This window comes from Ictidomys tridecemlineatus, chromosome 8 (genome assembly GCF_052094955.1).
Source record: "Ictidomys tridecemlineatus isolate mIctTri1 chromosome 8, mIctTri1.hap1, whole genome shotgun sequence".
Lineage (NCBI taxonomy): Eukaryota > Metazoa > Chordata > Mammalia > Rodentia > Sciuridae > Ictidomys > Ictidomys tridecemlineatus.
In genome coordinates this window covers 56,945,097-56,971,276 of record NC_135484.1, presented here as the reverse complement: position 1 = coordinate 56,971,276, position 26,180 = coordinate 56,945,097, and the positions used below count along the sequence as shown (strand labels likewise).

At 38.5% G+C, this 26,180-nt stretch overlaps 1 long non-coding RNA gene across 1 annotated transcript in view; it reads right to left on the bottom strand.

The window, feature by feature from the left end:
* Positions 1-26,180, bottom strand: part of LOC110598640 (uncharacterized) — a 62,734-nt gene that overhangs the window by 26,250 nt on the left and 10,304 nt on the right. The window contains exon 2 of the long non-coding RNA XR_002484520.3: positions 7,268-7,419. This is a non-coding gene — a long non-coding RNA (uncharacterized LOC110598640). The remainder of the gene's footprint in view (positions 1-7,267; positions 7,420-26,180) is intronic.

The window sequence follows — 26,180 nt, the reverse complement described above, 5'->3', positions numbered from 1 at the left end:
TTAAAAATATAGAGAGACAGCCTTAATAAAGAATGAAATTATGGCATTTGCAGGTAAATAGATGGAGCTGGAGAATATGCTAAGCTAAATAAGCCAAGCCCCAAAAACCAAAGGCAGAATGCTTCTCTCTGATAAGCAGATGCTGATCCATAATGGTGTGGGGGTTGGGGTAGGGAAGAATGGAGGGACTTTGCATTGGGCAGAAGGGAGTGAAGGAGGGGAGGGGTGTGGGGCATGAGGATGGTGAAATGAAATGGACATTATTACCCTATGTCCATGTATGATTGCACAATCAGTGTGACTCTGTACTGTGTACAGACAGAGCAATGAGAAGTTTGCTCCATTTGTGTACAGAATGTCAAAATGCATTCTACTGTCATGTATTAATTAGAACAAAATTTTAAAAAATAAAAAAACTGGAAAGATTGGGCAAATTCAGATTTATACAATAAACTGTGTTATAATCAGCTATGATGATGAGAAAGAAAAAAAATATAGAGAGAACATGATGTCCTACTGTAAGTAGCAGGAAAAAGGCCAACGACCTGAGCATGGGCGTCCATTCATGTATCAACTGCCTCTTGACCCCTCTGCTCACTCACTCATTCCATTGTCCATTATAGAAATCTCAATCCTCTGGCATTTACTACATACTAAGAATAAGGAGATGAGCATAACACAAAGCCATAGTCCAATGAGACAAATGTGTTTGCCAAAATTTTTACCTTGATGTGATCAAATACCACTGCCACAGAAACCCTAACTGACATCTAATTTAACCTGGGGGTAAAAAGCTAGTCATTAGGTTGGGTTAAAAGAAATGACATGTTCAGGGAAGATTCCGAAAGGAATTGTCTTCTGTGTTTTGAAGATTTTTTTTCCTTTTTATCTAAACATTTTACATTCATGAAGTCATTTATTTCAAAGCAAACTTTTTTTTTATGGTATCATGGCAGCATCCCACCTCACCCTCCCCCCTATTTTTAAATTTTGGGACAGAATCTGCTCAGTTGCCTAGACTGGCCTTGAACTTCAATCCTCCTGCCTCAGCCTCCTAAATAGCAGGGATTACAGGCATGTACCAACACACCCAGATTCATAGCAAATCTAAATAACCTGTGGAATTGATTTGAAAGGCAGAGTCAGTCTTTGCCAGAGAAATGAAGCAGGGAAACAACCACCCAAGAGAGGAACCGTGTCTACAAGGACAGGGAGGTGTTAGAGAGCACATCTGGGGAACTGTAACCATTACTACAAATGGGACAAAGGTGTACTCAGGGGAGTGGGAGGTAGTGACCTTGGAGGTCACTAAAAAAAACATAGATCAGACAATAAAGGTCTTTAACCTAATGAGAGTCAAGAGCTGGGGGGGGGGGTGCGGCGGGGAAGGGGAGGCAGGCGGGGTTTCCAGTGACGCAGGAACGTTATCCAACATGCTTCTTAGGAAAACCACTGTGACAGTAGAGATGATGATAAATTTGAAAATAATTAAGAGAAAGAGATATAAGACTCTGAAACTATTGCATAAATCCAACCCAAAATATTAAGGACCTGAGAAAGACAGAAGGAAAAGAAGGAATATGAAAATGATTAAAAGAAATTATTTACTGATGACAGAGTGGAGGAAGGAAGGACAAAAGGTATCCTAAACTGATTCCCTAGCTGTGGATTGGACCCTAGGGAGGATAACTGTTATCAAGAGAGATGGGACACTTGGAGAGGAGAAGCCTGGCACCACGTGACAAACAGAAGCATTTCCCTAGGAGAGCTTCGTGTCCTGCCTGCAAACCATGCATCTCATGGCTCATTGCCCCACTGCAATCTTAATCCACTTGAACTGACAATCTCAGAAAATATGTTAGCTGAAGTTATGAGCAAACAACAATGAATTCCCATTCCTATCCACTCCTATCCTCAAAATAACACATGCTCACAAGTACAAATATGCTGATTTATTTTAGAAAACATGCATAAAACACAATGTGATACAAGAAAATAGAAGAATAAGTTGAATATCTTTCTACACAGAGAAGCATAAATGAGACCAAAATTAAATAGAACTAATTGGAAGTGATTTTCCTTTTGAAGTTTGATTAGTTAGTTCATATCACACTATGTAAATACAACATTTATTTGTTTAAATTTGTTTATTTGCATATACTATATAGGAAATAAATAAATGCATGTGTGTTTTTAGGTACCTTTTGATTGAATCCTTAATGACACAAATGTTACCTAGAAATAAGTTTACTTGCAGCCTTCAATGAGATTCTATATGAAGGAAGGAAATGAGGGGCAGCTCTTTTGGACCTAAGGCTGGAGAATAGAGCAGGAATCTATTCTCCCTCTGATTCCCCTTAGCCCTGACTGGGATTCAGCAATGGCTGCACCAATATTTCTGTCCAACATGCAAGTTTTATGTAAGAAATAACTGAGTTTGATTTCTCTCTCTCTCTCTCTCTCTCTTTCTCTCTCTCTCTCTTTCTCTCTCTCTCTCTTTCTCTCCCTTAGAAACATTGTGTTGGATGTGCAGGAGGTAGGTGGTAAGGGATGCCTACTACTCATTCAAAATAAAACAAAACAAAATCTTGAAGAACAGATTGTAAGCAGATTCCCACTAAAACACAGCTCCTGCCTTGAAGGAGATTACAAGTACTATTACCCTACCAGAGGTGACAGAGTGAACTACTAGAGCAGTAACAGATATGGCAGGGCATTCTTCAAGGTTGAATGAGATTTGAGCTAATTCTCAGGGCCTACAACTGGCAGAAACAGAAAGGGGAAAGAGGATTCTTAGGAAAATTCCTGGTGTGAACAAAGAAACAGAGTCTAGAAAGAACAAGATAAATGTGCAGGCCTCTGACATCACCCAGGTGACCATTAGCAGGGATGCGGGGGTACCAAGGATTGAACCCAGGGGCACTCAACCACTAAGTCAGATCCCCAGCCTTATTTTGTATTTGGTTTAGAGACAGTTGCTTAGAGCCTCATCATTGCTGAGGTTGGCTTTGAACTGGCAATCCTCCTGTCTCAGCCTCCCAAGCCACTGGGATTACCGGCGAGCGCTACCATGCCCAGCATGGTTATTTCTTTATGGATGTCTCTCCCCCTCTAGAATGCTAACTCCTAAAGATCTGGGCCTATGATTTTTCACATTTGCATTCACAGTACTTGATGCAAATAGTGCTTGATTATTGTTCAATAACATCTTGTTGAGTGAATGAGGGCTGAAACCGCATACTCGCTGAAGGTTGTGTGGGTCCAGGGTGAATGAAAGTGATAACAGAAGATAGAACAAGAAATGGAGCTTGGATCCCGATCAAGTAGGAGGCCAACCCCATAATTAGTGAGCTTGGATTTCATAGTGAATGTGAACTATTTTCATCCTGAAAGATGGTGTTGGAAACCAGACAAGAAACAATTGTGATAGTTATGAAGAGCAGAGAGAGGGAGAGACAGTGTGAGGCACAGAGGGCTTGGCAGCTGCTCAGAACTCAGTGGCACTAGTTACCAGGCAGTATGCTAAGCACTTGATACACTGTTGCATTCAATCATCACAATGCTGTAAAACAAGTAACAATCTACGTACTGCTGCAGATGAGACCCCAAGAAGGGTTGGGGTGAAGGGAAGCAGGGTGCATGTTAGAGTAGGCAGAGGCCTCAGCCTGCCTCAGCCTCTCCCAGGGCCCTCCAGGCAGTTTTACTCTTTTTAGGTAGTAAGAAAGCAGAAATATTTGATGATCTCTGCCTGGACTAAGTTTCTACATTAGGGGCTAGGGTTTACCTCAGTGGTAGAATACTCACCTAGCATGCACAAGGCCCTGAGTTCCATATCTAGCATTGATTTAAAAAGGGAAAAAAATATATAGACATGTATATACATATATAAACACATTCATACATACATGAATTTATAATGAATTAATACATGTGTATAATGCATATTTTTATATACACATCTATATAAATTCCACATAAAATTTTCCAGTCTTAGATAACCAAATAAAGTATATTTAGAGAGAAATTATTTTCTCCTTGTAGTCATGGATTTGCTGTTATTCATTTTTTGTATTTGATTGGACACAACACACTACACATCACATATTCCAAGCTCTATATTTTTAATCAACCTAGACTGCATCTGTTTGGGAAAAACAGCATGCGGCATGGCTCCAAGATGAAGACACCGAGCAAAAGCCTAAGGATCCCAAGTTCTGTCTTGTGGGTCATGGAAATATTTATAGGGACAGGAATTTTTTTATCAGAGAAAGAATAAGGAAGGAGGGAGAAGAAGGAGGAGGGAGAAAAAGAGAGGAAGACGCAAATACTTCACTCTATTTTTCTGAAATCAGCCTCTCAAAGCAGATTGCTGTCAGGAGGCAAAGTCCCAAGTGACTGTGAGTTAAGGTTTATAGTCCTAGTCAAGAAACCAAGAAAAGCATGGGAAAAAGTAAAGATCCTTTTTGCCTGGAATGAAGGTATGAAGCAGTGAAATGCAGAAGAGAGGAGGGTACCCACATCCATTTTGAAAGAAAACAAACCCCTGGGCCATAAAAATGGTGATCATCTGTACTATAACCATCCAGGGAGTGAGGAAATAGGAGCTGAATTAGAAGCAATGCAGACATGGAGATGAGGAGACCATGATGAAGTTCTACAATCAATATTATGTTATAAAGTAAATCGTCTGAAAATACCCCGGACCAGACATTTCTTGGAGTATGGGGAGATGTTTTTCCTTTTTTTTTCCCCTTTACTTTCATTGTTTGTTTTATTTTGTTGTTGTCTTTTCCCCCACTACTGGGGATTGAGCCCAGGATGCTCTACCACTGAACTACATCACCTGCCCTTTTATTTTGTACAAGGGTCCCACTAAATTGCTTAGGGCCAGGTTAAATTACACAAGCTGGTCTTGAACTTGCAATTCTCCTGCATCAACCTCCTGAGTTGCTGGGATTATAGGCATGTACCACTATGCCCAGCTTCTTTTTTTTTTTTTCAATGAACAATGCAATGTGTTATTTCATGTTATTTCATTTTTTTAATTTATGCAAATGGTATCATATTATGCATGTTCCTGTGCCACTTGCTAGTAAGGTCTATGTTTATCTTGAACACAAGATCTGTTTCATTCTTTATAAGACTTTGTAGATCATCATCCACATTATGGGCCCATTCCTGATTTGTGAACACTAAGGATATTTCTTATTCACTATTATAGTGCTGCAAAGATCATTTTTATTCACCTGTGCAACAGTCTAGTGCACTTGAACAATATTAACTTAGCTAACTGGAACTACATTTCCCAGAACCCCCTCCCATCCTTGTTCTGGGTTGGCAGGAGCCTCAAGAGTTATCTTGCCACGGGGCATGTTGGCATGAGTCCTCCCAGAGACTCTGGAGGCTGAGGCAGGAGGGTAACAAGTTTAAGGCCAGCCTCAGCATCTTACAGAGATCCTGTCTCAATTTTTTTTAAAAGGAAGACGAGCTAGAGATATAGCTCAGTGGTAGAGTACCCCTGGGTTTGACCCCAAGCACTAAGATAGATAGATAGATAGATAGATAGATAGATAGATAGATAGATAGATATGGGGGGCAGTATTTTGCCAAGGTTTGAGAGGCAGAGTGAAGCAGCAGTCAGGCCTATAGCTCCCCAGCTCCTGTAGATCTCAGCCTTTCAGCCTCCTAGGCCAAATGCAAACACAGATTCCTGGCAGAGGGCATTAGCTTCTCCTGATGGCTACTCCCATCACAGAAACTGAAAACTCAGAGGTGGTGAGAGACCCCTGCAGGTTCCAACCACCCTTGTAGGTTCCAAGTTGTTTCTTACTCTTCCCATGTCATGGCCATCACCTGCTAACTTCATAGAAGTCATATGATCAGACATAGAAGCAATAGACCTCACCTAAACTATTTAAGCCAAATCCTATCATCAAGCCCTTATTCTATATCATATCTAATGGTTCAGCTTCTCTTGATCCAACCTTTACCCTGGGCTACCAGAGGAAGTCTAAGAGTCAAAGAAATGAACCCTAAACTGCTCCCTGTTCCAATTGCTGCACTCCCTTCTGCTTTCTCTTGGATGGACAGAGCTGCCTGAGGCCTAGGAAAGAAAAGTTGTCCATTACACAGTAAGATCCCTTCCTATCTCCTCTGTGGACTCCCTTTTGAGGGCACTCTCTATTCTTTGCTCTGAAATTAACTGGTCAGTGGAACTTCTTTTTTAAGAGCCCACAAAGAAGGTAAGTGCTTTGTTTTTGAAATGAAAGAAATTCACTTTCTTAATGTTAAATGTGAAACATGTGTCATTTGAAAACAATGAGTAAGCCAATATAGTATTCCACCAGGGGTTTCCCCCTTATTAGGATTTCATCAATATTGAAAAAGACAAGTCTGGAGAAAAAGAGAATTTTTTCAATTAGTTTTTGAAGCTGAAGGGTCTAGCTGAGACAGGCAATAAGTCATGGATAAAAATCCCACACATTTGCTTATCCCAAAGAGAAAAGGATATCACAGACTCTGAAACTTTCTACGAGGCTTTCACGTGGTAAAGCTAAACTGGATGGCCCTCTGGAGAAGACGCCAACAGCAGGGCCCATTAATGTCAACACAGGCAGCCCAGAAGAGACTGACTTCAGTAGCTTAGCCTCATAAATAAGAAAATTGCTCATGTCTTCAAAACTACATGATGCTGAAAGCTAAGTATTTGAAGAAAAATAAAGCACAACAATGAGGTTGAAATATACCAACTCACTTTTTTCAGTAAGATTACTTCATTCTGCCAAACTAACACTTACCCCTCCACTTTAGAGTTGATGAGGGATGGAGAGAAAGAACAAATTCATCTCCATTGAGCTTCATATTAAGAGAGACAGAAACAGAAAGAGAAAAAAAAAAAAGCTTGAATACTCCCCCCACCCTTTTATCTTCTATCGGATTGAGATTTTTCAAACAGATATGTGGAAATCACAAAACAAAACAAAAAAAGTACAAGGTGAACAAGAATTTTTGTTGTTGCAAACTAAGTAGTAGAATAGTTAGGGGATGGGAGTTAAGACTCCATATGTCATAGTAATAGCTATATCTTTATGTGTCAATGGGAGTTGACATTTAGAGTGAGGGGTAAATGTAAATATGTCACCTCCTGTCAAATACTCAAATCTGAGTAAGAAAGAGGCCCCTGACAACTATGAGTAACTCTTTGATTACAGCATCTTCGGCAGTGAGCAACTGAAGACCAAACTAAAGAGGTAATTTATTTTCTAACCTTAAAAATGTCCAGAAGATCAGTTCTGGAGTTGATTGATTCAGTGGCTCAGCAACATGGTCATGGATCCAGGGTCTTTCCATCTTCCTGCTTCATCACTGGAGAGTCAGCCACATGTTCTCATGGTCACAAGACAGTTACAGCATCACATCCTCAAATGACAAGAGTCCAGAGGTTTGTGCGGTTCTTTAATATCTCTCTCTCTCTCTCTCTCTCTCTCTCTCTCTCTCTCTCTCTCTCTCTCTCTCTTTTCTTTTCAGGGGAGGGGAGACTGGGGATTGAACATAGGGGTACTTTAGCAGTGAGCTACATCCCCAAATCTTCTTAATTTTTATTTTGAAATCGGGTTTCACTAAATTGCCAAGGCTGACCTCAAACTTTCCTCAAACTTGTAATCCTTCCGTCTCTGCCTCCTAAGTACCGGGTATCACCGGCATGCATCACCACCACTGTGCCACCACCACTGTGCCACCACCTTTGTGCCCAGCTTGGTGTCTCCTTTTAAGAGCCAAAATGTTCAGAAACTCCTTCTCATCTCCTTGTCTAGTACTGGATTATGGCCCACCCCTCAGTCACAGGTGGGAAAAAAGAGACATGCGTGATCAGCTTAGACCAGGCAGGGCTTAACTGAGTCACAGGTATGGACACAGGAGCAAAGTCAGGCTCTGGGTGAGCCGCTGACTCTGCATATTATGCTGCTGCTAAGCCAATGTCTGGTTCAAAATCACAAAAAAAAAAAAAAATTTGCTGTCAGCCCAGAATGGGAAATTTCCAACTTTTTTTCCTCATATAATATTTTGCCCCTTGAAAAGCCTTGTGAATAAAATGTTAACAGGAACTAATACTTTCAGAGACAGACTTACACTGATAATAAGAGCTTGTTCTAAATGAATAATATGAAAACTTTCCAGGTAACATCCCCCCAAAATAATAGAAATAGTCAAAGAGAACTTAACTTCCATGTTGAGAAAATGCTCTTATATATGTGAACAATTACCAAAATACTTGGTATTTGAAGGACAGTCCCCCTGTCTTATTTACCCCGTCACCCAGTGTTCCTATCTGGTTCCAATATACATGCCAACAACAGGCAGAGGTGGACTCAGGGCTCAGTAATTAGGGTATTCCAGATGCCTTACCACATCACAATGGCAGACACAACCTCAGTGCAAACAGGAATATCAAAAAAGTGGCACCCTTCTTTTTTTTTTTTTTTTGGATCCTGACATGTTTGGATCCTGGGAGCCACAGGAAAAAGTATGGTTAATATCACCACACACACACACACACACACACACACACACACACACACACTCACTCTCCTAGACTAGTGGCAGAGAGAGGGAAGGGGGAAGAGAAGAGGTGTATCCAATCAGCCTGAGGTTGTAACTGTTACCATTGTTGACAGATTGCTTAACCCACATTTCATCCTTTCTGTATCCAAAATTTTCACCATGAAATTTTGCAATTTCCCCCACTTCCATGAAAGAGTCTATTTCCCTTCTCCCTGATTTGGGACTTAGCCAGATGACTGATGGTCAATGAGATGTTATCAGACGTGACATGCAAAAGGGCTTTAAAGTCTGTAATTACCAGGGGAAGAACTTGCCTCATTTTACCTGCTGGTCCAAGGAAGACAAGACACACATGGAGCAGACCTCCAGTTCTGTACCACAGCCTCCCCAGCCTAGATCTGCAGATGCATGGGCCAGCTCCACTGGGATCCACAGAACTGGGTCAGCCACCCTGTACATGTGAGCTAAACAAATGTTTGGTGTCCCATGTCACTGAGATAATGTGCTGGCTTATTACTCAGAAATGGCTGGCCAACACAGCAGTTATGGAACCAATGTCTTACTTCCCTTTTTTATTCATCTAATTTTTTTGTCTATTTGTTTATTTTTAAGTATCATAATGGAGGCTACAAAAAAGAAGGGTTCCTTTCCTGTTTTAGGTTTTGTTATATCTTTAAAACCAATAAAACTGTGACATTGTAGGCCCTTGATAAATATTTGATGAAGAGAGCAAGTTTGAGGTGAATATATGTCACTTTAAACAAGAGCCCCGCAAGCCACAAATCACATGGTTGTTTTTCTTTAGTTTTATAACATATATTTACATCATAAAAATCAGTCCATAAGAACTGAACCTAGAGAGGGCTGGGGGTGGAACAGGGTTTGAGTGTTTGCCTGGCATGCACTAGGCCCTCGGTTCAATCCTCAGCACTTAGGGGTGGGAACATTGAGATTATGGTTTTCTCCTGTTTGAAGGATTTTCATTGTTAACAAACGGTTAGTGAATCAAGGATCCATACAAAAGTACAGATTAGTACTCACTGAAGTCAATCCTCAATTAATTCTTAGTAGAAAAAATTCAAATCATAAAGCCCTAAGTTTACCCAAGCAAAGCCACAGTGTTGCTGGTTTGCAAGTGACCCTTTGTTAACAGCAACAGCCTGGGTGACATTATATCATAGGGCCACCCCCCTTGCATCTGAGATCCAATCTACGACCACACATTGCAATTAATCATTATATCTTCTTGGTTTCCTCTAATCTACAATATTTCCTCAGCCTTTCGCTGTTTTCATAATTTTAGATATATTTTAAAATTTGTAATTTATTTATTAGAATGTGGAGAGAAGGATTTGTGCTCATGCACTCATTTCTCCAATCACTTCCTCCCTCCCTTTCATTATACAATCATATAAGTAAATTTTGGTTCAATTACAAATTTTAAAAATATCTATACAGTAGTAAGGAATTTTATTTATTCTAGCAATTTTTAAATTGATGTAAAGTGTGCATTACATGAAATTTACCACTATAACCGTTTTAGGTGTAAGATCCTGTGGTTGTACAAAAAATTGTCACCACTCAACTCCAAACCTCTTTTAATCTTGCAAATCTAAACCTCTATACCTGTTAAACAATAACTTCCCATTCTTTATCCCTGCCCTGCAGCCACAGGAAATGGCCATACTAATTTCTGCCTCTCTGAATTATTCTAGGAATTTCATATCAGTGGAATCATACAATATTTGTCTTTTTTATGAGTGACTTATTTTACTTAGTGTAATGTCCTCAACATTCATCTATGTTGTAGTTCATCCGAGAATTCCCTTCCTTTTTAAGGCTTAATATTATTCCATTTATGCATGTACCACATTTTGTTTATCCATTCATTCATCACTGGATACTTGTGTTGCTTCCACCTCTTAGCAACTGTGAACAATGTTATTACAAATGTAATATACAAATATCTTGGAAACACCAACTTTGAATCTTCTGAGTACCCTGAAGTGGAATTATTGTTTTATACAGTAAATTCTATTTTTAATGTCTTGAGGAACTGCCTTACTATTTTTCACAGCAGTTGTATCAATTTTGCATTCCCTTGTACAGTACACAAGGTTTCAGTTTCCTCATTTGGTTTTCGTGTTTGTTTTTGGTTTTGGTATTGGGGATTGGACTCAGAGGCGCTTTGCCACTGAGCGACATCCCTGGCCCTCTTTTTTTTTTTATTGTTGTTGTAGTTTGTTTGTTTGTTGTTGTTGTTTTTGTTGTTGTTTGTTTGTTTTTTGAGACAGGGTCTCATTAAGTTGCTTAGGGCCTCATTAAGTTGCTAAGGCTGACCTGGAATTTTTGATCCTCCAGTCTCAATTTCCTGAGTCACTGGGATTATAGGACTGTGCCACTGTGCCTGGTGTGCTTTCTTTTTTTTTTTTTTTTGATAGTAGCCATCCTAATGGGTGTGAGTCAGTATCTCATTATGGCTTGGATTTGCATTTCTCTACAGATTAATAATGTTAAAAATCTTTTAGAATCCTTGTTGGCCATTTGTATATCTTTGGAGAAATGACTCTCAAGTCTTGCCCATTTTAGGTGAAGGACTTTGTGTTGTGTGTGTGTGTGTGTGTGTGTGAGTGTGTGTAGCTGGGGATAGAACCTAGGGCCTTGCCCATACTAGTAAAGCACTCAGCCCCTGCCAGCATATTTTGCCCATTTTTAAATCAGGTCATATTGTCATTGTTGAGTTGTCAGAGTTCTTTATATATTCTAGCTACTAACCCTTTATCAGACATGAGATTTGAAAATATTTTCTGTCATCTATGGATTAACTTTTCATTCTTTTACTTGTATCATCTGATGCACAGCAGTTTTTTGTATGGGGAGAGGGGTTGTTTTGTTGTAGTATGGGGGATTGAACCCAGAACCTCAGATATGCTAGGCAAGCTCTCTATCCCTGGGCTATATCCATATATCCCATGGTATATAATTTTTATTTTATTTTGAAACAGGGTTGCTAAGTTTCACAGAATGGCCTCAAACTTTCAATCTTTCTACCTCAACTTCCAGAGTAATCGTGAGTATAGGTATAGGCCACAAGTGCCTGGCTTCATTTATTAGTTATAGTAGATTTTTTTTGTATGACCTTTAGAATGTTCTGCACATGACATCTGTGAACAAGAAAAATTTTACTTCTTTTTTAACTTGGATGCTTTTTTTTTTCTTTTCCCCTAATTTCTCTGGTTAGAACTTCTAGAACTATGTTGAATAAAAGTGAGCAAGGATGCAAAAGTGAGCATCCTAGTCTTGTCGTGGACCTGAGAGCAACAGTTTTCAGTTTTCTCCTCAAGTTTGATATTAAGCTTTTTCATATATGGGCTTTATTATGTTAGTTTTTTGAGTGTTTTTTTATCATGAAAGAGGTTTTATTTTCTTTGATTTTTCATCAGTTGAGATAATTACATCTTTCGCATCTTTCATTCTTTTAGTGAGAGATACAAGTTGAGTATCCAACTTGTCCAAAGTCCAAAAGTTCAAAATCCAAAATGTAGACTGGGGATAAAACTCAGTGGTAGAACAGTGGCCTAGCATGTATGAGGCTCTGGGTTTGGTTCCTAGAAGCTTTTAAAAATGCACAAACAAAATATGAAGTGCTCTAAAATTTAACAATTTTTGAGTACCAACATGGTGTCACAAGTGGAAAATTGCACACCTGACCTCATGTGTATGTTTAGTCAAAATGCAACTGCACTAAAAAATATTATATAAAATTACCTTCAGGCTATGTATATAAGATGCATATGAGGCATAAATAAATTTTATTTTTAGACTTGGATTCCTTTCTCAAGATATCTCATTATGTATGTACAAATATTCCTAAATCCAAAAAAGAATTGTGAACCCTGAAACACTTTTGGATCCAAGCATTTCAGAAAAAGGTTACTCAATCTGTTACACTAGTTGCTTCTCATCTGTAGAACTATCCTTATATTCCAGGAGAAAATGTCACTTGATCATGGTATATAATCCTTTTAATGTGCTGCCCCATTCTATTTGACACTATTTTTTTGAGGATTTTTTTTTAATCAATCATCCTCAAGGATATTGGTATATTGTGTTCTTTTCTGGCTAACATTGGCTTTTTATCAGGTTTATGGTGGATTCATAGAATGATTTTTAAAACATTTTATCCTCTTCAACTTTGTAGAATAGTTGGAAAAAAATGTGCTAATTACTTATAAATGTTGAATAGAAATAATCAGAGAAGCTATGATGATAAATTTTGTATATCAACTTAACTGGGTTACAGTTTCCAGATATTTACCTAAATATTATTTCTGGGTGTGCCTGTGTCTTTCCAGATAAGATTAGCATTTGAATTGGTAGACTCAGTAAGACAGAGTGCCCCCTTCCATGTGGGAGAAATCATCCTATCCATTGAGGGATTGATGAATTGAGAGTTTACTCTTCTACCTGACTTCTTGAGCTGGGACATTGATCTGTCTATCCCTGCCTTCAGACTGAGACTTATATCATGGGCTTCCCTAGTTTTCAGGCTTTTAGACATAGACTGAACTACATATGCCAGTTTTCCTGAATCTAAAGCTTGCAGATGGCAGGTCATGGGATTTCTCAACCTCCATAACAATGTGAATTCACTTCTCATAGTAATTCAAACTCTATTTCTCTCTCTCTCTCTCTCTCTCTCTCTCTCTCTCTCTCTCTCTCTCTCTCTCTCTCTCTCTCTTCCCCCTCCCTCCCCACTCCCTCTCTCCCCAGAGGTAGGAAGGAAGGAAGAATAATTTGTTGCTGTTATTGTTGTTCCTATTGCTTCTGTTTCTCTGGAGAACCCTGACTAATACAATTGCCATTTGGTCCTGGGTTTTTCTTTGTTGGGAGTTTTTTGATTGCTGATTAGATATCCTTACTAGACATAGAACTGTTTGGATTTTCTATTTCTTCATGAAAGTTGAAGATTTCCTAAGTTGTGTGTTTCTGGGAATTAATCCATTTGATCTAGGTCACCCAGTTGGTTGGAGTACAATTATTTATAATATTCTCTATAATCCGTTTTATTTCTGTCATGTCCTCTTTTTCATTTCTGATTTCAGTTGAGTACCTCTTTTTCTTTTAGACAATTTAGTGAAAGTTTTGCCAACTTTGTTCATCTTTTCAAAGATAAACTTTTAGTTTTGTTGATTTTTCTCATTTGTGTTTCTAGTCTCCATTTGTCTCTATTCTATAATCTTCATTATTTCCTTTCTTCTGCTAGCCTTGAGTTTAGTTTGTTCTTCCTTTTCTAGTTCCTTAATGTATAAGTTCAGTTGTTGATTTGATAACTTTTTTTAAGTGAGATGTACACCTACATATTTACCTCAGAACACTGCTTTAACTGTACCCCACAGGTTTTGGTATGCTTCTTCTACATTCTTGTTTATTTCAAGGCATTTTCTAATTTCCCATGTGATCTCTTCTTTGACCCATTGGATGTTTCAGAATTTGCTCTTGAATTTCTATCTATCTATGGATTTTTCTATTTTCATTCTGCTATTGATTTGTAGTTTCATTCCATTGTGATTACAAAACATACTTTGTATGATTTTAACCTCTTTGGTTTATTAAAACTTGTGTTGTAGCCTCACATGTGATATATTCTAGAGATTGTGCCATTTTGAGAAAAATGTGTTTTCTGCTATTGTTAGGTGAAGTGTTCTGGATATGTCTGTTGGATTCATTTGCTCTATATCATTGCTCAAGTCCTTTATTTCCTTATTGATCCATCTGGTTGTTTTCTCAGTTGTTAAATCCTGTATATAAGAGATATTAATTCTTCACTATCATATGTTGCAAATGTTTTGTCCAATTTGTCAGTTGTCTTTAGACTTTGCTTGGAATGTTTTGTGCCATGACTACCAAAAAAAAAGTCATATTTAAAACATTTTTATATTTATATATCCATATTTCCATCAGTTATCCCTATAGTCTTTTTTTGTTTTGTTGTTGTTGTTGTTTTGCGTGGTACTAGGGAGGGAACCCAGGAGTTCCCAGACATTTTTACTATTTCTTTTGAGACAGGGTTTTGGTTGCCTAAACTGGCCTCAAACTCGCTTCAACCACCTAAGTCACTGGGATTACAGTTAAGAAGCAGCACTTCCAACTCCAATACCTTTTTTAAAATGTACATCCTTACTCCAGTGGTTTGAGATGCCACTTTTGTCATTTCCATGTTGTACGTGGGTCTGTTTCTAGACTTTCCATTGATCTGTTTGTCCACTTATGCACTACTACCACACAACTTCAATTACAGTGATTTCATAGCATGCTGTAATATCTGAAAAGGCTAGTTTCCCCTTTTACTTTTTTACCCAGTGTCTTCCTAGTTATTCTTGCATGTTTATTTTTCTATAGAAATTTTAGTATCAACTTATATTGTTCTATTTCTAAAAAGTTTGTGGCCACTTTTATCAGGTTAAACCTATAAATTAATTTAGAGAGAACTACATATAAATACATAGATATATATGTTTCATTGTCCTGTCCATGAACAAGAATTCCTTTTCATTTGTTCAAATATACTTTAGTGTTTTTCAGAACATTCTTGCCTCTTTACAAAGAAACTCATTTGTAATTGTGGGATTTTACACAGTTAATCTATTGGTGGATTCATAACATGTCTCATTTTCATAGATGAACACCGAATATGTAAAACCAAAACCATATGGAGGAAGAGCATTTTTTTTCACTCAAGGATTTGCCTGACTATTAAAGAAAATGATACATAGCCTGTTCTTCTGCCCTTTAATTAGGAGGGTAAAACAAGTTACAATATATATATATACCCCTCAAAGAAAGTTTAAACTAATTTATTCATTTAGACAACAAATATTACTGAGAAAATGATTAATGTGTGGCAAGTGACTCTCTTGGCATTGAGATTCCAAAGGTGACAAAGACCGAGATCTCTTCTACAAGAACATAACAATCTACTGGGGGAGACAGGCTCTTCCCCAGGAAGCCCAGGAACTCTACTTAACCACATATTTCTTTGCTTATGGAGTTTCCTTAGACCATGATGCTCAGACCTTCTTTCCCTCTTCTAGTCCCAGCTCAAATTCTACTTCTTTTGGCATATCCCTTCTGATCACACTCTCCAAAATTAATTACCCTACATCTGCCATTTCTATTAGATCCTGCTCCTTAGAATGTTGTATTTAAGTGGAATCTTTCAACATGTTTCTACCTCCCCCACTAGCCTTAATGCAGGTGTTAGCTGTGTCTCATTCATTCTTTGTTCTTTCACAGTAACAACAACAATGACTTATCCTGTAGAAGACTGGTCATTATTTTGGGATGCCCAACATTGCAACAGCCTTTCCCATATTTGGAGAATTTCCAACACTATGATCCCTGGTGTCAGTAGAGAATGACTCCTAGTTTAGATGCTAAAAAATGCCAGAAACTGACTTTCCAAAGCTTCCTTGCAGAGAGTCCTTGGTCATCTGACCTAAGAACACTTAATCAGAACTGCCTCCTATGGTTCAATTAGGAACTAATGATGCAAAGAATTGAGAATTGGAAGTCTTGCCTGGTACTGATCCTGGCTGTAGGGGCAGGGCAGCAAATGTAATACTGAGGTTTCCATATAAGTGGTGTTATCAGGTCCTGTGAACAAGACAGGAAGCACAAAAGGAGAATGAAGGGACCACAGTCAAATTGCTGCAGATTATGGTATCAGGTATACAAACTTCCCTTACAGCATTAGTATTTAATATGTACCTAGAAAACTGAAACTTTTCACATGACCAGCCCCAAAGTTTCCTAAATGTTATTACATTTGTTGTCAAACTACTGCTACTACTTAAAACCCTTATTAAACCAGGTCCACTGTCATGTTCCACAACTGAACACTCAAGGTCACTCCAGGTGAACTGGGCTGGCACGAAATAATCACACAGAACTGGGTCTTGGCTCCTCTGGCCTTAGGGGTCCATGGAAAGAGAGAGAGCACGAGGAAATGAGCCATGCTGAACCCTTTTATTGGGGATAAGCCATTCAAATGAGGCAAGAGGTCAAGTTTCAGGGGGTTGAATCCAGCTTCATGATGTCTGTTGTCAGCAGATTGACTGACATCTAGGAATACCATGTCCATCTCATGAGCTGTGTGGGGATCAGAGGCAGAGCAAGGCCCACCCAAATAGAGGGGCAATGTGGATTCAGTCCACTTTGTGCACTCAGTGCTCATAGTTCACACACACAGCCCATGGCTGGCTTGCCACATCTCCACATTCTCATCACTCAAGGCTAAGGGGCACTCGGTTCCTATGTGGCAGCTCCTGACAGTCCACAAAGCAAAATAATATTTAAATTTTAAATGTACATTATAATTACATAAATATCCTTCCTTTTCTCTGTACTACACTACCGGAACACTTTTGTTAGCATTTAACAACCTTTCTGCACATTGTAACATGCAAGAAAGAAATGTAAATTTTATTACATTGAGACACAATCTTCTTCCTATCAGATTAACAAAAATTCAAACTTTTGAAAATATACTCTATTGGCAAGACCAAGAAAAAAGTTACTGTCATTAAATGCCAGGGGAAATGTAACATAGTATAACCACTAGGAGGGGGATTTAGAATCATTTTTGTTAATCTATCCAAATATAAAATATGAGGAAAGAGAAAAAGGAGTAGAAGAAAGAGAAGGAGGAATGGGAATGAGAGCAGATGAAGAGCTAGAGGGAGGTGAGAGAGGGGCAGAGGGAGGAATGGAAAAAAAAGAAAGGAAGGAAAGAAGGAATGAACAAGTAAATTTTGTTTGCACAAGGTATTTACTGTGGTATTATTTGTAATAGCAAAGGTCTAGAAAGAAGCCATCAATTGAGACTGAATATAATCATTTACATATAATCATATAATCATTTACATCATTATGCCGATGTAAACAGAATGAGGAAAACCTCTGAATGATAATATGAATATATTACATATAACTTAACTATATATTATATAACATTTTCTCATACTATCATAATTTTGCCTTATTATTTAATAAGAGAGCCTAAATTATACAAAATATATGTTATCTATAATAATATAGAGGTATATTATATTAGTAAATAATAAAACAAGAAAATTTTAAATTCTATATTTTGTGTAAGAAAGGAGAAAAAAACTTGAAAACATATATATGTAATGTTTGTATTTAGTTATAGGCCCAAAAAATGATGAAAAGACAAATAGGTACTATAATGGTTAATATGGAGAAAGTATAGAAAGGGAATAGGGATGGAAGAGAAATATCTGTGAATGTATATTTTTATTTAGTTTTTACTTTGAAACTTGGTGAAGGTTTTTATTTAATTAGAAATCTAAAGTGATATATATATATATATAAAATTTACCTCCAAAAGGAAATAGGACTCTTTGGTGAAATGAATATTCCAGGTCTGAAGTGGAAAATGTAGCAATTAAACTGGAAAAATCTTGAAGAAGTCACCCTGAAAAATCTTTTTACCAAACTTGAAAGAAAATGTCAGGATAAATTCCACATCAAAAGAACAGAGGCACCAACTTCAATGGACTTCAACTGTCCTAAAATGTGATGATTTAGTATCAAATAAAAAATAATTGTAATGAATTAAAGGGCTAAAATGTATGGAAATTCGCTGTTAAATCATTGGAGGTTGCTTGAGCACCAACTCATCAACTCATTACTCTGAATATTTAAAAGTAAAGGGAAAGCATCAAGCATTTATCCTGTTTTCTGTCTTTCTTTGTTTCTGGGCTAGGATAGAACCCAGGGCCTCCTGGAATCACAGGCATGGGCCACTATGCCATGCATATCCTACCTGTCTTATACCATGTTAGGGACCCAAAGAGTAGATAGGAGCCAGTTTTTTAAAGAAGTATTCCACTTAATAAATTCAGATGGATAAAAGGATAAGAAAAAAAATGATCTTTTTTAAAACTTTGGTGAAATCACAGATTTTTCTAGGCAACAATTATTAATAGATTCTGAAACCATTAGGTGAAAGATTGATGGAAAGATTAAGCTGACATCCCCGGAACACCCTGATTAATCCTACTGTCACTGAAATCAGGGTAACTAGACATTATATGCTTCAAGAAATGATACCATAACAGTTCATACTATTGTCTGCAAAGCATCCCTGCCTTAATGAATTGAAACTGTGTGGTCAAGCTTCTAGGCCTAATTACCAAGCTGTGGGAGAGACAGGCTCAAGAAGGACGAGGTAAATACTACCACGGGGGATGAAATCAGCCAAATCCACAAATTTAGCACACTTCTTCTGAAGATAAATGACCTGGATTCACCAACAAAGTCATTAACCTAAAAAAAAAAATTTTTAAAAAGAGGACTGTCGTAGAATAAAAGCAAATCAAGGGCTGGGGATGTGACTCAAGCGGTAGCGCGCTCTCCTGGCATTCGTGTGGCCCAGGTTCGATCCTCAGCACCACGTACAAACAAAGATGTTGTGTCCGCCAAGAACTAAAAAATAAATATTAAAAATTCTCTCTTTAAAAAAAAAAAGCAAATCATTAGTTATCACAACCAAATGCAATGTGTGGAACTTGTTTTTTGAATGTTAGTTAAAACAAACCAAAAGTAAAAGCATATATTTGAAATTATTAAAGAAAATATGAATAAGGAGTGGTTATTAGATGATATTGAGGTTTATTAATTCTGTTAGGTCTGCCAGTTGCATGTTCATTAATTTTTTTAAAGTCTTTATCATCTAGAATGACATTCTGAATGATTTCCTCGTGAAACACTATGGATGTTCAGATTTGTTTCAAATACTCCAGAAATAGGCAAATAAGAATGGCATAAAGAAAAAGACAAAACATACAAGCAAACAAACAACCCACCTTTCTTTTATTTTATTTTAGGTACTGAGAATTGAACCAGGGGCACTTAACCACTGAGCTACATCCCCAGACCTTTTTTTGTATTTTATTTAGAAACAAGGTCTCAATGAGTTGCTTAGGGCCTCACTAAGTAGCTGAGGCTGGTTTTGATGCCTCAGGCTTATCCCATACCTCAGGCTCCCAAGCTGCTGAGATTGCAGGCGTGCACCATTGTGCCTGGCTAATAAAAAACACTTCTTGTCATGATAGGGCACTGGAGCCTCACTCAGGGCAAGCATCTATGCTATAGTTTCATATATTTGCTGCTATCTCACCATTCCAGGGCTCTGGCCCTTGGCTTCTTTACTTACCAAGTGAGGATTTTGACTTCTCAAGTCTTTCATTTCTAACATTGTGATTCTAACACTCTGAAATCCCCATATCTGTCTCCTTCTCAAGAATCCTTTTCCAACTAACTCCCTGTAAGCAAGACTGGAGTTCCCTCGAACTCTCCCAAGAATACTTTCTCTGAATATGTGACTTGTGTGTCTCACTTTCTATTCTCTCATGCATAAAAAAAATACCAGAACTAATTCCTGTATATCTAAATCATCCAACACTTTCTGTACTCTATCTATATATCTGCTTCTATTGTATGTGTCAGTGTTGTGTGTGTTAGACTGTAAACTAAGACACTGTCAACCCAGCATGTGGGTATTCTCTTTAAACATGCTGATGACTTAGCACATTGTCAACATGCAGCAAATGCATAATACCATAATACTAGAGCATAAATAGTGAATTTTCTAAGCAATCTGTTGCAGCTGGCCTGTCATAGGATACAAAACCTTATATTTTCTGGTTTAATTTGCTTCTTTTCCTCCTGTCCAACATTAGCAGTTGTCATTTTATGAATCATATTTCCAAGAATGGATAAAGGATCTTTGTTCCATGAAAAATAGGCCTAATCCACAAAGCACAAAGTCTCTCTTTACACTCAACAAATAAGGATACAGATATATGTGTATGTATATATATATATATGTGTGTGTGTGTGTGTGTGTGTGTGTGTGTGTGTGTGTGTGTATGTGTGTGTGTGAATCACTTTTATGTAAAGAATATAAACTCCAAGTTTCTAATACTGCCTAGTAACTATCTGTCTACTGGCTAGACACTATTGTATTGCATTTCCTTCTATAATCTTCTCTAAAATTTTCAGTGCATAACTGCAATGCACCGTATAAAAAGCGAGTCTCATGGCATTTACTATTGAAAGTGATTAGATATAACTTTAACATTTGAGACAAATTCAAATCAATGCCATTGGTATGTTTCTTAAGATTTTTCATTTTAGGGCTGGGGTTGGGCTCAGTGTTAGAGTGCTCACGTAGCATGTGTAAGGCACTGGGTTTGATCCTCACTCAGCATCGTGTAAAAATGAAATAAAGATATTGTGTGTCCAACTACAACTAAAAATTAAATATTTTTAAAAAAGATTTTGCATTTTAGATAGCTTGGAAAAACCAGATAGTGACCACATAAAAGCTTATGTGGATTTTTTTTTCTTCTGAAGGGAGTGCGTGGTGGGGAGCAGTTGTCATACTTGTAAATGTTTTACCAATTCCAACTGAGTTCCCATATTTTGCTAATATATAAATATTGTCTGATCCATCCTCTCAACCCTAGTTTAAGAGTGTTAAACAATGCAGATGGCTGAATTTCATCTTCGGTCAGGCTGTGCTGGTAAAAGCTTTTTCTTCTTTAAAAAAAAAAAAAGTGACCATAAATTTCCATCAGAGGTTTCAAAAAAGTACCTCTTGCTGTTGCAAGTAACTTCACGATACTATGCTGCTTATGTGATGTCACTTCCTTAACTCAAAAGTCTTCTGTACTTTGCTTGCTGAATTACATGGAAACTCTTCAGCTTCCATTCTATATACAAGGTAATACATATACACAGAGACTATCTACATCTAAGTAAGGGCTAAATGAACTAGTACACATAGATGGCTTAACCTGTTGTGGGAGCTAGAGGCACACAGCTCTTTATAAGCATTCTCTGCGTCCTGGGAAGTCCTCAGAAAAAGTACATTCTCAATAAGTATTTGTTGAATAAATACAATGAATAACATGAGAAATATAAGTCAATATCTATGAACAAAGAGAAATTCTCTCTTTACTGGGAATATAACTTACCAAGGATTTTCACACAGGGTGTTAAGCTATAGAATGCCTCAACACAGAATTTTAAACCAAACAACACAATTTTGAAAATTTAACAGGAAGAGAGTTAATAAAAGGAAGACCCATTTATTCAGATGAATCAAAGATAAATCTGAGATGTAATCATGTTTTATTTGTACAGGGTCATTCACCTTAGAATCAAAGCACTCACCACATATCTCATTAACCCTTACAACACCCCCAGGGGGCAGGTAGATGGCAAAGATGATCCACTTGCTACTGAGGGAGAGTGCCTGAGGCCCAGGACAATGAAGGGACTTGTCAGAGGCCACATCAATTGAGTGAGTAATGGAACAAGAAATAGAACTAAATTCTAGTCTTTACCCTCAGTGAACTATTATATTTTACCATGAGGTTGCCAAACATCTCAATTACTTCTTACTCTAAAATCCATTTTAAAAACAAACCTTCCTTTTGAAAAAAAAAATTGGTCAACTGTGCAAGATTCAATAATTAAGGAAAAATACAAAATAGCAAGTGTTTTTGTTGTTTGTTTGTTTTAATGGGTCCATAATATCACTTAATATGTCTGGGGAAGAAAACTGAAACAAACACTGGTTCAGAAATAACTTTTGTATAAGACAAATGTATGCTTTAGAACAATTAAGGTGCATTCTATTTACAACTGAAAACACCAGGGCTTGCAAACAGAACTTTTGAAGTTGAGCGCATTTCTTCATTGATTCTTTTCCCCAAGATTCTACCCGGGGGTGATGGGCATACCAACTACTTTTAATTGACTCATCAATGAAAGAATTATCAGAATCTTCAGGTATTTTAACCTCTAAGTTTTCCCAGAAGCCCACCGGATGAGTCGTTATGGTTTTTGAACCCTTTAAAAAGGTTGGAAATAAAACACACAAGGATAAAAAGCCCAAAACTTCCTATGAATTCGTGTCTCTACTCAATAATTTACTACTCCTGACTCCTCACGTTTGAAACTATCGCGGAGCGAAGTTGTGGCGGATGAATTGATTCTCAGATGGGTGGTGGCGGTGCGTGGGCCGGGACCCCGATTCCGAGATCGCAAGGCCGAGTGCGCAAAGACTGGATTCTACATTCGCTTCGCCTCCGTAAGGATTGCGGAAAAACTGGCTCGCCGAGGGAATTACTCCATCTCCAAGTCGTTCTTGTGATTTTTCTTTGTTAAGCATAAAATCAGTGTGAGTGCGAAGATAGTCGCTGCGCTTTCTAGGATCCTGGATCAGGGTAGCTAGCCCTGCTACGGAGCTGCTACCATGGAGTTCCAGCTCTGGGCTTGCCGGGTGTGCCCGCTTCTGCGCTTTACTGAAACCGGAGGAGATGGGAGCGCACAACGCACGCCGGCAGCCAAGTGCAGTTGGGTTCTCAGTTCCCAGACTGGTAGTTCTCAGTTTCTAGTTTCCATATCGACTGCTCTGTTCAAAGGGATCCAAAGAGTGACCAAGCCCCAGCTGGGGAAACCCGTGGAGGACTGGTCTTTCTATCTTTTGGTGGCTCACCTATGCTAGCCGCTGTTGATTCTCTGTTTGGACACCAGCAGGAGAGGAAGTTTTTTGAGAGGAGGCATCCCTGCTTAAACTCCTGGGCTGATGGTGACATGCCAGGCCCACTCTGGCTTGGAGCAGCCAGGTTAGGTGAAGCCATACTCAGCCCAGGAAGAGATGAATGGAAGCTCCAAAGGCCTCTCCCCTCACTCTCCTGAACTTTTGGATCCAGCCCTGCTACCTGTGATTATGCTACCTACCATAGGCCTTCTTCCCAAGGAAGGTTGGGACTCAGGTCTTGGACCCAGAATATGGATTCTGTCTTTAGCTCCACCATTTATTTACTGCTGTTTGACTCTGAGCAAGTCACTTAACCTCACTGGTCTTCACTTTCTTTATTTGTTAAGTGACAAATAAAGAAATAATCAGAGGACTGTTGTGAGAATATGAGATGATGCATTTAACCTAATCCTTCAAGACAATTGCTCAATTAATATCAAGTTGCTTGGAAGAACTGAATAAGCTGGGTATGAGGAGTCATGTCAAAAATAATTTGATAGTCATTATATATTCTTGCCCTTGAAACTAAGAAAGCAGAGACAAAACTGCTGTCCTCTTGCAGCTTGCATGGCTGAGGACAGTGTTGAGGTTGTCCAATAATGAAAATATGAGCATAGGGCTGTTCCAACTTTTAAGTCAGATGGACATTGAAGCAAAGCATGTGAGGCAGGGAGCCAGTAAGAAGAGTTTAATGGGGCTACTGTCCAAGTCCCTTATCTGACCCCACACTCACAAAGGTATCACCATGTGAGTCCTCCCTAGGGAGGTTTGCCTCAGGAAGCAGGCTGGGTAGGTAAGCTCACTAAGGTACCTCTTCCCGCCTTTGTGGTTCAAACCAAGTGCTTGCTCCTCCATTCCACTGGTACCCTGCAGCCCCTCCCCTTTAGGTCTTCAGAAGAATTCCCAGAAACAGCAGACACATGGTATGTGCACACAGAAGAAAAATCATGGGAAGGACACAGCAAGTCACAGAGAAAAGCCTAAGGAAAAACCAAATTTGCCAACACCTGGATCTTGCACTTCCAGGCTCCAAAATTGAGAGCAAATAAATTTCTATTGTGTAAGCCAAATTGAAAAAGAAAAAAAAATTCCTAGTAGAGTTACAAAGGGAGATAACTCATTCTCTCAAGGAATTTAAATTCCTCTTCCTTCTTTCTATGGGAGCCAGGAGATCAAAGAGTGGGTAAAAAACTAAGCAAAAGGTGTTTTTTCAGACTCTCTGAGCAGTGATAATGACCAAATACTTTGAGGCACTTTATAAAAAAAATATAAACAACAATGTGAAGACAGCAGCAATATTCTAGTTTCTAACTGGATGCTATATCCTTATAGGCAAAGAGAAATGTCTTTTAAAAAAATAAGTAGGTATAAGATATAGATATTCACAAGTCTGGCCTGCATACCTACTATCAATATTATATGTCAGCAACTATAATTACTACTTATCTTGTTCCTCTGTGCTTCAGTGTCCTTTGTGTATTTACTTAATTGTTATTGATATGCCTATAAGGTAGGATCTACCATCATTTTGTAGATGAGGAAATTGAGATTTAATGCAGTTAAATAACTTGTCCAAGGTCATAGAGCTAGGTAAATAATACAGCCACTCCTTTCCCATCATTTTATTAAAATAAATATTTACTAGTTCAAAATAAATACTTACTGAGTGCCTTTCCTATATCAGGCACTGGAAGATACAGTGATATTTAAAAAGAAAAATCCCTGCCTCATATGGATTGATTACATTATTGTGGAGGAGCAGCAGCCAAAAGAGGAAAAAAGTAATTTTAGTATATGAGAAGTTAAGTACCATGGTGAAAAACAAAGAGAAAGAGGGAAAGGAGAGGGTGGGGTTGAAATGTCAAATTTGGTAAGAAAAGCTTCACCCAGAAGATGACATTTGAGGAAAGAACTGAAGCAAACTATGCGTATGTAGAGGAGAGTGCTCCAGGCAGAGAGAACAGCAAATGCAAAGGCCCCAAGGAAAGAAGGAAACCAGTGGAGTTCAATACAGAAAAGGGGGAAGGGGACTGGCAAAGCTTCAAACAAGTGAAACTTGAGGGTCTTTTGAACATTCAAGTCAAGAAAAATATCAAGTAGGCAGTTGAAAGGGTCAGAGATGGAGTAGGCACTGGGAGGGTATAGAACCTGAGGGATTTAGGCTTTTCTTCTAGGTGGGGAGTCACTAGGAGGTTCCCAAACTCTGTAATATAACAGGATCCCTCTGACTGCTGTGCTAAGAAAGCACTGCAAGGGGGCAAGGTAGAAGCCTGGAGGCCAGTTAAACTGCCATGACAACCTAGGTTAAGAGTTTAATGCCTGTAGGCCCACATGATAGTAGCAAACGTCATAAGGAATGATCAGATTCTAGATACATGTGGAAGACAGAGGCACAGTATTTGCCAATAGGCTCTTTTTCTAGCCTGAGTCTGGGTGTTAAGGTATTAACCTTGGATTGCTCCAAGGTTTTTGGCCAGAGCAACTCCTTAAAATCTGAAGGGGAACATGGTAGATCAAAGCTTCAAGCAAATTAAATATAAGGGTGGATGTTAGTTTGTCTGCTTGCTTTTCCAGTACTAGGGATTGAACACAGGGACACTTTGTAACTGAGCTACATCCCAGCCCTTTTATTTTTTATTTGGGTACAGGGTCTCGGTTACTAAGACTGGTCTGGAACTTGCAATCTTCTTGTCTCAGCCTCCTGACTTGCTGGGATTAGAGGCTTGTGACACCACACCCAGAAATATGAGGGTCTTTTAAACCTTTACATAGAGCTAGATATCAAATAGGCAATTGACTATACAAACTGGAGGTTGTAGTTAGGGAAGTTCAGGCAAAAAGTATTTTAAAACCTGGAAGATGCTTGGGTTACAGGTGCTGGTAACCAAGAGGCCACATAGGAGTAAGGGCCAATGGGAGAAGAGGCATCGGCATTGGGCCTGGGTGCAGCAGACACCAGGCCGTAAAGGGTCAACTC